The sequence below is a fragment of the Paroedura picta genome, chromosome 11 (genome assembly GCF_049243985.1).
Source record: "Paroedura picta isolate Pp20150507F chromosome 11, Ppicta_v3.0, whole genome shotgun sequence".
Lineage (NCBI taxonomy): Eukaryota > Metazoa > Chordata > Lepidosauria > Squamata > Gekkonidae > Paroedura > Paroedura picta.
In genome coordinates this window covers 26,141,088-26,152,730 of record NC_135379.1, presented here as the reverse complement: position 1 = coordinate 26,152,730, position 11,643 = coordinate 26,141,088, and the positions used below count along the sequence as shown (strand labels likewise).

Sequence of the window (11,643 nt, the reverse complement as noted above, 5' to 3'; positions counted from 1 at the left end):
GAAAAGTTTCTGCTACCCAATTCCAAACATGATGCTTCTATTAAAGGGATACAACATTTTTGTCCAGGTCAGTTGGCAAACATAAACTTCACTCAACTAACTGTCATGGTACAACCCACACAACCCTAACCTTGTCTTATGTATCAGCTGACCAAGCTACCTTTTAGGGCCTCAAAATTACCCCTTTAAAATTACTAAATAACCAATTTGTGGTGGGGGGCAATGCTATGAGGTCTTAGCATGTCATGACCTGACCTTGGCACAGTCACAGAGAAGTGCTGTTATTAATAACTGCTGTCCAATTATTGCTGTGTGAAGCATTTTACTGAAGCTGTATTCAGAATTCAGGAGGTTCAAGAGTTTTCAGGAACCCACCAATGAAGTCTCCTTATTTTCAGTGGTAATTATTCTTTTCAAACTTCCAGTGTGGATGGGGATTGAGCTACAGAATGAAAGGGAAGAGTGGTACAGCTTCCCACAGTAAAGTAGTAAAGACAACATGGCATAATACTGCCTCAGCATACTAGAGGATCTGCAGTCCCCTATCAGCACCACACAGAGGCACTGTACTAATACCAAGGATATCCCGGGCGGAAATCAGTATGACCCCATTGAAAGAGGTAGTAATCTGCATCCCTAACAATAAAACACACTGGTTCTGCTTGTTAAACCACTTCCCCTCCTCAGTCCATCCCTTAATTCAGTATTTATTTAGTTCACCTCCTCAGCTACTCCATTAACGACCCAGTGGCCTCATTTTACCATCACAATCCCCTTTTCTAACCTCCTCTCCTCTCTCAAGTAGATTGTAAAGCTTCCTTGCAGTAATTCTCAAAGTGGGAATGGGAAGAACCATATATGCTGTCTTGAAGAGATAGTGAGGTAAACTGTGATATCTACCACAGAGAAATAACTTCCCACTCATGTACTATAGAGCAGCGGTAGTCAACCTGTGGTCCTCCAGATGTCCATGGACTACAATTCCCATGTGCCCCTGCCAGCATTTGCTGGAGGACCACAGGTTGACTACCCCTGCTATAGAGCATTCTTCTGCAGAAATAGCAACTTCAGTCTTTTGCAGTGTGAACAGAGCTGTTTTGTACAAAAGACCACCTTCCTATTTACCCTCACCTGATATATCTATTTATGCTCCCTGAAATCCCCCCCACAATTAATTGCTCTCCCATGGGAAACTCCCAGAAAGATGATAGAGGGGCTGCAAAGATTGTCTTCCTCCCTCTTCCATGAGCAAAAGAGCTTACCACAAGGACTAGAATAAATGAAAACAACACTAGAGGATTACAATATTTTTCTTTTGTTTTCAAATACTCTCCATGCGTTCTTGTTCCAACACAGGTTCCTCTTGCTCAAATTTCAGAGCCTGTAACTGCAACAGGAGGTATAATAGTACAGACCAATAGCACAGACCAATCAAATCAGACCTCAGAAGGTAAACAGTACCTGGAAGGGAGATAACCAAGGAAGACTCTGCAGAGGAAGGCCATGGCAAACCACCACACTTGCCTTGAAAGTCCCTCCTTCAAGTTGCCATAAATCAGTTCTAACTTGACAGCACTTCACACACACATAATAGCCCCCCTACTATGCTGTGTGGAATGATGTTCCAGATTCTTCTGTCAAAGGAGCCATTAGATACAGTGGTCGTAACACCTGGGGCCCCTTTAATATCACCCCTATCCTTTGTTCATCTGTGTTCAGCAGCATTAGCCAATCCTCTGCAGAGTCACTCTGATCTAAGCCCACTGAAATCAACAGGCTTAGACCGGAGCTAGATCCAAATGTGATTGTACTGTAAAACACTCTTAATTATGGTATTTCCAAATCCTAGACTTCATAGGATGATGGTTAAAGGGGTCTTTCAATAGTGCAGTCACACTAGAAGCAAGACAATTGGTAGGATGTTGTCCCAGGGCAATAACTCATTGGTGCATCTGAATCATGTGAAGCTTTAGACCAATGAGGTTCAAGCAGGAAGAGTGGTCTCTTCCAGCAGGATTCCTTTGCAAGCATTTAGCCCAGCAGTCATGATGTTCAGCTCAAGGGAGCAGCATAGTGATTAGCAACAGTGCCTAGAGCACAAAGCACTGCCAGGAGATGCTGAGGGTGCTGCAGCGGTAAAGCAAAGTCCTGTAGAATGGGGTTGTATGTGAATCAACCACAAAGAAGCTGGGGACAGATTGATGGAGGATGGAGGATGTTGGAATATGCAAGATCTGTAGCGTACATGAGTCAACACTATATATGAAGCTACCAGAGATTTAGCATATTTAGTCTAGCAAGTTCCTGGTATTTTCAAATAAACTTTTCCAAGCAGTAATATGAGGGCTCTCTCAGCCTCACCCACCTCACAGGGTATCTGTTGTGGGGAGAGGAAAGGGAAGGCTGCGGGCCCTGCGGGATCTTTCAACATTCCGCAGGGCCTGCAAGACGGAGCTCTTCCGCCAGGTTTATGGTTGAGGCCGGGGCTGATAATAGATCTATGCCTCCCCCAGGGACTCGGGTTCTGGACCTGAAGCAAAACATCATCAGGACCTCCTCTCCACCCGCTAGTAGTGGGAGGGAGGGGGGGGGAGTTGAGCTGCCATTCTTGCCATGCCGGCAATATTGGCAATGTTATTATTGTTTTATGGGGTTTTAATGGGGAATTGCGATATTGTTACCCGCCACGAGCCGCAAGGGAGTGGCGGGCTATAAATCTAATAATAATAATAATAATAATAATAATAATAATAATAATAATAATAATAAAGGCGACTGTAAGCCGCTTTGAGACTCCTTCTGGTAGAGAAAAAGTGGTATATAAGAACCAACTCTTCTTCTTCTTCTAAAATTATATTCTCATCCCTAAGTCATTCCCTTTTCTTCACCAGACTTAAATTTGCAGGAGGTGAAATTGTAGCAGTAATTAACATGCCAGTCAATAAATGACATATTATCAAGATAATTAAAAGGTACGTATTTGCTTCTCTTATCTGATACATTTTTATCCCACCTCTTCCTCCAAGAAGCTCAGGCAATTTCCACACATCAGTAAAAATAGCGTTACACCAGCTGAATGGTGTAGTGCTAAATCATATTATGCCTCCCAGCCCCTCCTCACCTTTCTGAAGTCTGCCTTCTTTTCACACATCTTACCCTCCACTTCTGCTGCTGGAAATGGTGGAAGAGAGCAATGCACTTTATACTCATTGCACTTCCACCTGCCAATCAATCCAAGCAACCAATCCCCTTTCTCCATGTTTTAAAGGCCCCACAATGCCCACTAATTTTATTTAAAAAATTATACTTCTCCATTGAAACGCCTATGCATAGAACCACAGATGCCTAGTGCTTTTTGAATGCCACCCCTTATGGGATCACGAGTCTTTTGATACTTTAAAAAATTAATCTCGTTCCTGATTTGGGGGAGGGGGAGAGAAAAATTTAGAGAAAACTGGGAAATTTTATTTTATTTCTGGTATTGTGTGCATGCTTGTCCACCTATTCGTTACTCCAGGAAGTTAGTCATTTTTAAAAAGAAATTCCCATCCTGGGAACAAGGGAGAGGGAGGTGGGTATAAGGGTGGGACAAGGCAGGCGCCTCTAGCACATTTGAGCCTCCATACCTTCCCTCTTCTGGTTGCTCTCCAGTAGCTCGCACTAAATAGGTTGGTGAATCCACTTTATGCATTTCATCAATTTGTGCTATAAAATGGAGGATGTAGAGAGCTGGTTACTGCCCAGACGCTGGATGTTGGTGACATCAAATGGAGTAGCCGGAATGTAACGACTACATTAGATAAGCATTTCACTACATTTAACAGGTGTGGAAATGCCCTCAGAGTGTAGGTAGCTTAGGCGGAGAAAGACAGTGGCTGGTCCAAGACCATGCAGTGAGCTTTATGACAGTGTGGGGATTTTAATCTGGGTCTCCCAGATTCTAGTGTGACACTCTAATTACAATGCACACACCAGCTTGCCCTTCTGCCCCGATGAATTCAGTAATATTGACTCTCTCTCTGAGCTATTCCAATTTCACTTTTCTGATTCCTCAAATCTTCATAATGAATGAAGCGTTTCAAAGTTAATTCTCACAAAACGACACAGGAACATACTGATTGCACTGGCATTCATTGCCCAGAGAACTACAGTCTTTCATTCCTTACTTTGTGTGCCTGATACATTCAATTGATGAATCTGATACCTACAAACGAGCACATTCTCAGTCTGTAAAGCTTTTTTTCCAAAATTGCTAATAATTTGGAAGAAATGAAGAAAGGCTCTTACACCATTCTCAAGTCAATGCATATACACCACATTCTTTCTTGTACTTATCGGCTACAATCTGAACAGGAAGCAAACACTCCAGCTCCCAGAGAAGGACAGAGGTCTAGAAACAAGAAAACTGACGGAACAAGTCCTTGCCCCATATCCGTCTCCTACTTGGAGGGCGGTGGCTCCCCTAAGCAGCTGGCAGGTGCATACATGGGGCCCGGCTGAACATTTCCCATTGTACAAATATTTGCTGCGAGCTATAACAAAAGCCAGTCATTTGCCATGGTGACCAAAGACTTTGGAACACCTCAGCAGTTAAGCAATAGGAATAACATGAAGCGGATGAATGAACTCTGAATCTGATTTACTTTGGATTGTTCTAAGTGCTACACCTTTTGCAAGAGGGAAATTCCAAATGCTGATGTGTCTTAACTGAGTGACCAGTCAGATCAAGACACATAGCCTTCCTTTATCTGAAGGGAGCAACAGTATAGAATCAGTCTTTGCAGCCACATCTGCATTTACCAAGAAAGAAAGCCTATTTGTTTTATGGGATTACTTTCCATTAAGTACCTTAAAGAACTAACTTCCCAACAATCTTTCAATACAGGCAATCCACCAAAAAGATTGTTGGGAAGTTTGTTCCTTGGACGCTTCCAACTTTCAACTCCTACTATTTTCCATGAAGTTTCAATGGGATATAATTCTTTGCCCAGTTTAGTGTAAAAATACAGGTGCGTTCTATCACCAGTTGTCACAGTCTTTTCAAGTAAGTATCCTCTTCTGCAAACGTACAATGAGAGAGTCTAATATAAATGGTTTGGCAGTTTTAACATTCAACTGGGCCTACTTATATATGTATCCTTTCTCTGTCACCTTCCACACAACTTCCCTTTGATATCAACAGCAGGCACATATCTTTAATTTGTTTCAGGATAGTATTCTATAGGAGCACCTATTGGGTACGATTTCACTTCTCTCTGTGCTTCGGACTAATTACATCAGTTAAAGGCAAGGAATCTCTGGGATACGTGTTCATCTGAAGAATGACTCACCAGAAAGGGAGGGGAGAGAATATAATTGGTCTCACAACACGGTCTACTGAACCATGAAACTACAAAAGACGTTAACAATGTCATTGGGGAAGGAAGAATTCGCAAACTGGATGTGGTAAGCTGGTGATAATTACATCCTACAGAAGTCCTTGGAAAAATGCTAAGAGACATATAATGGTCCTCAGACTGAAGCTTGGAAGTAGTTAAGGTTTTGATAAAGCCTCTAGTTTGTTTCCAGGGTTTGGGGTTAAGAGACCTTATTGTGAGTGTGCTAAGAAGTTTCAACTCAACAGTAGACCTAAGTCCAGACAATTTTAATATCTGAAAACAGAAGTTCATGGATGTAGAGAAAACCTGAATTTCTTTCTCAGTAGCCCACTTCCTTCTCTCCAAAATAAGGTTGGTAAAATGCATGTCCAAATATGTAAACAACAAAACTAAAGGACTGATCTTCCATAATCAATCCTATATTTCACAATTTTATGAAGAATTAGACTGGTGTCAGGTAGCACAAAACATGGACCATTTCCACACTGAGAGGTAAAATGTGAGTGGCTTCCTGCTTGCAAACGCAGGGTGGCAAATCTTGCATTTGCAGCCCTCCTCATGGGGAGACTCCTCCTATTTTTTTCCTCTGCCTCATCACAGCTTTTTGCCTCCTGTCGAGACTGCAAGGGAAAACAAGCTGAACTTCTCCCTCCACTTGTCAATCATGGCAAGCCACCAATCACAGCACAGCAGTTCTCTTGTGCACTGAAAATTTCTCCCCACTGCAGCCCCGAATATTTTTATGATAAAGAAGCAGGGAGAACTACTGATGTTTGGCAAATAGTGAACAAAAGGCTTCTTTATCTTAAAAGATTTATATACTACTAAAAAGAGGATTGCTCATTATATCTCACCTTGCTTCCATAATGAAATTGAAGACACTATACACTGGGTTCATTGGAAGTCTTCCAGCCAGGCATGGATGAGATTCAGGTTCGCTTAGCTTCAGCAAACTTGCAATATAGTGTGCTATTCAACATCTTTACAGAAGAAGTTGATACTCTGAGCATGAGCAGCAGGGAAGTGGAACACCTGAATCATCTCAATAGTGAAGAAGAAATTTGCAGGTGTGCAAATTCTGGCTGTGGAAAAGGTCACAATGGGATGAGAACAAAATTCTCAGTGACATTAATAACATCAATCTATAATACATATAATAAGGTTTATTAAGGCATGTAGCAACTTGAATAGCCAAGACCAGCCTGATCTCATCGGAGCTTGGAAGCTAAGCTGGGTCACTACTTGAAAGGAAGACTGGGGCTGCTATGCAGAGGAAGGCAATGACAGCCTACCTCTGCTCATCTCTTGCCTGGAACAGCTCGGGAGGCAGAACTTCTTGAAATTGCTATGAGTCAGTTGTGACTTGGCCATGCACTTTAAGATGTGTCCGACAGGTAGCCATTTAAAAACTCACCTTAGACGTGTGGACCTACTAGATAGGCCCACTTCATTGTGTATTAATTAATTAACACGACCGGGAAACCAGTAAGAGAAGTAGTGATCTGGAGGTACTCCAGGTCACTGCATATTAAGAAAGCAGTTTCTGGGCAGATAAAACAGCAATATATTGACATTCCCAGCTTTTACATGTTAGACTAATCACCTCCCTTCAAAGCTGTCTTGGCAAATGCATTCAGCTCTCAGATCCAGGCATTCTGAACTGGCCTGTTATCACTTAATGAAATGTGTTACCAAGTGAGCCAACGTTCTCAGCAACTGTGTTATCCGACTCCCCTTGTTCAGCTTACAATACTGAACACAGAGATTGCAGAGATAATGCAGTCATTTCAGCCTAGCTGAAGCACCAGGCTAAGTTATGGAAAGAAAGAGATTTTAGCCAATCAGCTCTGTAGGTAAGCAATAAGCAGGAACTGACTTAAATGAAGTTCCTGGAAATTTGTGCTAGAGCCTTGCTCATGAACACTCCACTGCACAGGCAACTAGTAGGTAGTTCTCAAGAGATTTTCTTTGAGGTTAATAATTATGCTGTCTTGTGAAGGGGGGGGGGAAGAAAGCCAGAGATCAAGATGTAATGATAAAAATTGGACAGTAATACTACCAGGAACCTCCTTTCATAAAAAGATCTGCTACTTAGTAGTGTGAATATGCTATTACATTTCACACTCTATCTTATCCTCATTTCTTTGCCTGAATTCTTCTAGGTTGTTACTGACAAATCCCATTCTCTACCCTTCCTGATATTTCATGAGTAGCATCAATGGCCTGGTAGTGCAGTGTTTAGAGCTTCAGACCAGGATCTAAGAAACCTGGGTTCAAATCTCTACTTTGTTACTGGGTGAAATTGGGACAGTCACATGTGCTCAGCAGAACTTCCCCCACAGAGCTGCTGTGAGGATAAAATGGGGAAGAAAGAATGATGTACACTTCCTTGACTTTAGGATTGTCAGGCTGGAGGGGGGGGGGAGAGGGAGGGGGAGAGGGAGAGGGAGAGGGAGGGGGGGAGGGGTTGGAATTCTCCAGTTTCCCTGGAAAAAACAGCAGCATTGGAGGGAAGATTCTCTGGCTTCAAATCATGGCTCAGCTCCATCCCAAGATTCTACCTTCTTGAAGCTCTGACCAAAAATATCCTAGAATTTCCCAGGCTGGAACTGACAACCTTATCTGAGTTCCTTTGAGGGAGCCTGGGATAAAAACAAACTATTCTGTATCCCCCCCCCCCATATAAGACCATAAGATCCCAGCTTGAAAGTTAACACGTTTAGCCATCAGTGCTGTGTACCAATTAAACATTCCTGAATTAGTGCAAATTTCTACTAAGAAGCAACCTACATGACTACCAACATTTTGGGCAAACACAGCGGTCACTACCACTGACTTTATTTAGCCTCACCTGCAGGCAAAACAGTGCTGAGAGGTGTTAAGGGTCAATCCTCCACCCCAAGGATATCCCTCCCCAGCCCAACAGGCTGTTTGTACCAATGATGGGCTAGCTTGGAAAAAGACCCTGCCAATTGGTGGCTTGGGCTGCTTCCAATTGGCACAATTAGCTGTTTGAAGGAGCCCTCCCCAAATTCTGCTTGTAGGCTTGCCAGGTTGGGAAATTCCTGGAGATTTTGTGATAGAGTGTGAGGAGGCCGGGGACTGAGAAGGGTAGAGGACTCAGCTGGATATAATGTCATATAGTCCACCTTCCAAAACAGCCGTTTTCTCCAGGAGGACAGACCTCTGTCATCTGGCGTTCAGTTGTAATTCCAAGAGCTCTCCAGGTCTCACCTGGAGGTTAGCAGCCCTCTCTGCTCAGCTGCTCAAATGCAGACTAGCTGCCTCCACATAATCCAGAGGGTGAGTGAGGGGACCAGCTTGTAGCAGTGCAGAGACGATAACTTTTCCAGCACCTTCTGATTGGCTGCTCCACAGGAGGCTGCAAACAGTTCAACTGCCAGTGCTCCTGTGCCATATTTAAAATTCAAACTGGCACAAAGTTATCCTGTTAGAATAAGGAACTGTCTGGTATACATTAATGGACATTTTGCTTGTCAGAACTGAATGACAAACTCTACACAAAGATACTGTGATGAGGCAAGGCAGTGTAGCAAGGAAACAAATGTTTCCTTACATGAATCCTGTTGTTAGAGAATGACTTTTCACATAGTCTGATAAGACTATGACAGAAATTGCCAGACAGAAAAAAATAAAGTTCAGGCAGAGGCAATTTAACAATTTATGACAGCAGCCTGAGATTTCTGTCATACTGCCATTTCTGTGACACCATGCAAAATTCAAGCACCAAAGACTTGGCACTTAAGTGAAACTAAGCCACTCCTCGTTGGCACATTTTATAAAAACCAAAAATTCCCACAGCAGAAAAGAACATGAATTCAATGAGACAATGAGAGGTGGGAAGGGCTATGGTTAATTTCACCTATACACGTGTCCATCAGATTCTTCATGATCCACTGAACTTCATAATGAACCTCCTTATTAATTTTAGAAAAAAGGGTTATACTGGACTGAAATCCACTGCAAAAGAATCTCAAAAAGAATGCATGCTAGCATTAAAATACAAGTCTTTTTGGCCTCAGGCCAACAGAACTATCGCACAAGCTTTGGAATGATGACTAGGCCTTAAGAGTTAACAATGTACTATTACTGTTTATTTTCAGGGCTGGGACATACAGTAGTAACAGGAGCAAGGCAAAGGCATCGTCATAGCTAAGCACAGCAGGACGTATTGCAGAAATTACACGCACACATATATCCTCCAATTAAGTTTCTGGTTAGGGTGCAGTTCTTTTAAAACATGTATTTCGAAAAACTGGTGGTACAAGATACTCTGGGGCTTTTGCTTCTGTAGCACAGATTACACTGAGCTGACTGATATGACATTCAAAGCCAGGTCCTTATAGCTTCTCATTCTCAAGTTTGGAAGCATGGAAGTGTAGCTTGTAACCAATGCACATGTCCCTTTCTTTCAAGACTACAGCGCAGAATACTATAATGGGGGCCAATCTATAGTAACATAGGAAGGAAATGTGTGTTGCCTCTACATGGTGTCACAGATGCTGCTGATTATGACGTGGAGTTGGTTTCTAGCCAAAGTGACCACCTGAATAAAAATGACCATGGCTGTGAAAAGCCACCCCTTAGGAAGAATGTTTGCTATTGGGAAGTGTGGAGGGGGGGGATATAGCTAGTAGATACATATAGCACTAAAGTTTATGTGTAACAAATAAATTTGGGATAAATGATTCTAACTCAAGCAAATAGCTGCTACAAAGAGAGAGTAGAAACGTCACAGACTCAGTTGTTGGCCTTCATTTAGGTCTCTAGCAACTTCATAGATTATATTGTGCATTTGATGAAGCAGGCTATTACAAATATGCTCATCTTTAAGGTGGATGGGTTTCTTTTGCAACAGACTGCCCTTTTGGAATTTCTCACCAGGGAAAGCAAATAATACAACCTACCCACGCTATCTGGCTTTTATTGCGGCAATGATTTTACCGGGGCAGTTGCTGAGATTTTGTCCAAGATGTTCTACTTATGCAAAGAGATGCTCTTTTGATATCATAACTTCGATGATATAGCCATTGCCACAAATATAAGAGTTTTAAAGCTGCTGCACTTCTACATGAATGGGAATGGAAATTGCCTCTACATTATATGACATCTGAGAAAAGGCAAATTCTCTACTGGGAATTATTATGCAAGAAATAAATTGTTGTTAGGTGTGAAGTCATGTCCAAACCATCGCAACCCCATGGACAATGATCCTCCAGGCCTTCCTGTCCTCTACCATTCCCGGGAGTCCATTTAAGTTTACACCTACTCCATCCAGCCACCTCATTCTCTGTCGTCCCATTCTTCTTTTGCCGTCAATCGCTCCCAGAATTAGGCTCTTCTCCAGGGAGTCCTTCCTTCTCATAAGGTGGCCAAAGTATTTGAGTTTCATCTTCAGGATCTGGCCTTCTAAAGAGCAGTCAGGGCTGATCTCCTCTAGGACTGACCGGTTTGTTCGCCTTGCAGTCCAAGGGACTCGCAAGAGTTTTCTCCAGCACCAGAGTTCAAAAGTCTCAATTCTTTGATGGAATACAATCAAAATATACAGAGGAACTATACAAGAAATAAATAGCCAGTATAATAAGCTTTGTTTTTGTATCCTGCCCTTCCTAAAAGCTCAGGGTGAGCAACAGCATGGATTAAAACCCACAGATTATTTGGATATTCATTAAAACTTCTATTAAATCAGCCCCATTCAGCAGAATGGGGTGTCTATGGGGAGATGTTTCTCGTTCTTTCTTGGGAAAGCAGGTCTTCCCTCTACTCCCAAAAGCGAGACCAGTACTTTTTGTTAGTCTGCCTGGCTTCAACCACAGGCCTGGTGGAACAATGTCTTGTGCCTTGTGATTTGACAATTGTCCCAACAACAATACTAGAACTCAGGAGTACACAATGAACTATAAAGGCAGGAGATTCAGGGCTGCGAAAAGAGGGTATTTCTTCACTCTACAAGTATTTCACTGGTGGGATTCATAGTCATGATATGCAAGATGGGTTAGTTGGCTTTAAGGACTAAGTGGAACCTCCAAGTTCAGAGGCAGCAAACCTATAAATGCAAGCACACAATCCTAACTCTAGAAATTAAAGGGAAAGACTGCTGAACAGTCCTAATCAGGATAAATTCACACATGTGCATTTTTGCACACAAGATATCCAGTGTCAGTCATGTCAGTAACACATTGGACTGTACAGGAGCAAGGAGGGGATGAAACTAGAGTGATTCTGCACTCAACGACTAGGGGAT

General features: G+C 42.5%; 1 long non-coding RNA gene across 1 annotated transcript in view; it reads right to left on the bottom strand.

The window, feature by feature from the left end:
• Nucleotides 1-8,735, bottom strand: part of LOC143820607 (uncharacterized) — a 112,975-nt gene extending 104,240 nt beyond the window's left edge. Inside the window, exons 1-2 of the long non-coding RNA XR_013225418.1 lie at nucleotides 8,613-8,735; nucleotides 6,233-6,460 (exon numbers count right to left, since the gene is read on the bottom strand). This is a non-coding gene — a long non-coding RNA (uncharacterized LOC143820607). The remainder of the gene's footprint in view (nucleotides 1-6,232; nucleotides 6,461-8,612) is intronic.
• Nucleotides 8,736-11,643: the final 2,908 nt, after the last annotated feature.